This window comes from Juglans regia, chromosome 8, assembly GCF_001411555.2.
Source record: "Juglans regia cultivar Chandler chromosome 8, Walnut 2.0, whole genome shotgun sequence".
In the NCBI taxonomy this organism is placed as follows: domain Eukaryota; kingdom Viridiplantae; phylum Streptophyta; class Magnoliopsida; order Fagales; family Juglandaceae; genus Juglans; species Juglans regia.
Window position 1 is genome coordinate 25,872,126 of NC_049908.1, and position 2,442 is coordinate 25,874,567.

The 2,442-nt window shown below is 40.9% G+C and overlaps 1 pseudogene; it reads right to left on the reverse strand.

Moving 5' to 3' along the window:
* Window positions 1–371: 371 nt before the first annotated feature.
* Window positions 372–2,142, reverse strand: LOC109021899 (annotated as a pseudogene).
* Window positions 2,143–2,442: the final 300 nt, after the last annotated feature.

The window sequence follows — 2,442 nt, forward strand, 5'->3', positions numbered from 1 at the left end:
TTTTTTATGAGCATTTTTTAAATCCTTTTAATTATTTATATATCATGATCTCAGCTTTTGAATAAATTAGGTGAGAAAAAGAAATGAGCTGCTAGAGCCACCGAGAAAATCAATTTATACCAACTGTGTAAAACTCTTTTTTTTTTCTTCTTTTATTAAAGCATTTTTTTAATAAAATTCACGAGGATTTCTGCCGATTGTGTAAAACTCTTTTTTTTTTTTTTAAAGCATTTTTTTTAAAAAAAAAAACAAAACTACTTTTTTACGTTCCTACTTCCTACATGAATTCTGAATGATGATTAAATGATGTACGTACTTTCCGATCGATATTTAGGCAAACATAAATTAGAATTCAATTCCAATATCTTATTAAATGAAAGTTGCACAATTCATATTGGCGATCGATATATGGAGACTATATTTATAGATAGCTCCAATATTATTTTTGACTTTAAACCCCATGAGGGGATACCAACTAGGCTTGACAATGATCGATGTTGTTTAAAACGTACATGATCTCCAACAGCAAAAAGAAAACATGGAAAATAACTAACCCAACATAATTATTAATTACTCCAGTCCAAGCTGCTTCTTGAGGAACTAACTTCTGTAAAACTTAATTTGCATAATCTTAATTATCACTTTCCTTGGTAATCTTCATCATGTGGTTCTCAAGAAATTCAACAAATTTGTCCACGTATCGGTGCTGGAGTTCCATATTCCCAATTATGGTGGTCATTTCCTTGGCTTTGTCCCTGTATATCTGGCCCTTTGCATCCTTCATTGCCAACTTCAAAGTTTGTGCCACTGAGTCCCTGGTAAATGACCCATCTTCTTTATTCCTGGGAATTTCAACTCCTATCTGCTTCTCTTCCAAGAGCCTAGCGTTTAATCCTTGGTCCGCAATGAATGGCAACATGATCAGTGCACGTCCAAGCTGCAATGCCTCTATTACTGAACTCCAACCACAGTGAGTCACGATGCCGCCAACTGACTCGTGGCCTAATATCTTGGACTGAGGTGCCCAGCCGGACCAAACAATCCCACGACCTTTGGTTCGCTCCTCGAACCCTGCCGGTAGCTCAATCGAATCCCCATTCCCATCAACTGACAGGTTTCTTATAGCCCAAAAGAATGGCAGCCTCGATTGCTCTAGCCCCAGAGCCAACTCATTGAAGTCTTCTTGACTCGGTCGGACCTCACTTCCGAATGCTAAATATACCACTGACTCTTTTTCTTTCTTGTCCAGCCAATCAGAAATTGTATCCCAACTGCTATCTTTGCTGTCATTGTCTTCGTGTGCCGAGGGTGGCAATAAGCCCACAGGAGCCACAGGTATATGGTGGAGCTCTCCCAAGAGATTCAACCACACAGCTTCGACTTCCATGCATGATCTGACAGCCAGTACATCGGTGGCCGAGACCATTGTCACGAAACGAAAGACAAGGTCTGTAACAACAGAGTCATTCTTTCCAGCGTTAATATCAAACATTTTTTTTAACTCGTAGGGTCGATATGCTATTTGGTTGGAAAGGGGACCCATTTGGGAGGGACAAGGAAATGCTCAAGTTCTGTTCGTGTGCTGGTGTCGCGCTCCTTTGTTGTTTCCGAGGACGTTGACAACGGCAACTTTGGTGGGGGGCCAACGAAACACAAGGATGATGCGTTGATAACAGAGAAGAAAGCCTGCGAGATGCCAAGCCTAGCTGCAATTGGTGGTAACCAGTATTGGGAAAAGTCATGAATGATCCAATCAGGGCTAGAAGTTTCCAAAAACGTAGACAAAGGTTCTTGGAGACCATCATGAGCCTTCATAAGATATGGAATTTTGTGCACCGGTACATCCATGGACGACTCTGCATTTTCCGGCATGTTGTCAACATGGGGTAAGGGAAGCTTCACCAGGGTTATCAAAGGTTCAACATTTCTAGGGATCTTGGGGAGGCGTTCAATATTTCTAGGTGTTGATATGAACGAAATACGATGTCCATTTCGCCGGGCTATGAGCTTGGCAAGCTCCAAAAATGGGAGTAGGTGACCAAAGGCTAACCATGGGAACATGGCTATGTGAAGCTGCTTCTTGGGCTCGGCCATGGCGAGTTGCTACTTTTGAGGTGGTGGTATTCCGATATTACTTTTATCTTGGCGTACAGAACTACTTTCGTCTCCTGGATATATATAGACACACGCATACAAGGGCGTACCTTAACCACTCTAAAATAAGTACAGAACTTACCTGCTCTAAGGGTTGTTTGGGAGATGGGATCTCATCTCGCGTATGTACGATGGAATTAAGGTAACCGCTAGAGTAAAATCATTTTTTCTAACTATTTAACTATTGTAGGTAGCTAGAGTAAAGTCATTTTTTCTAACGTAGCTAACGTCATTTTTCCTAACTATTGTAGGTAGCATTTTTTCTAACTATTGTAGGTAGCTAGAGTA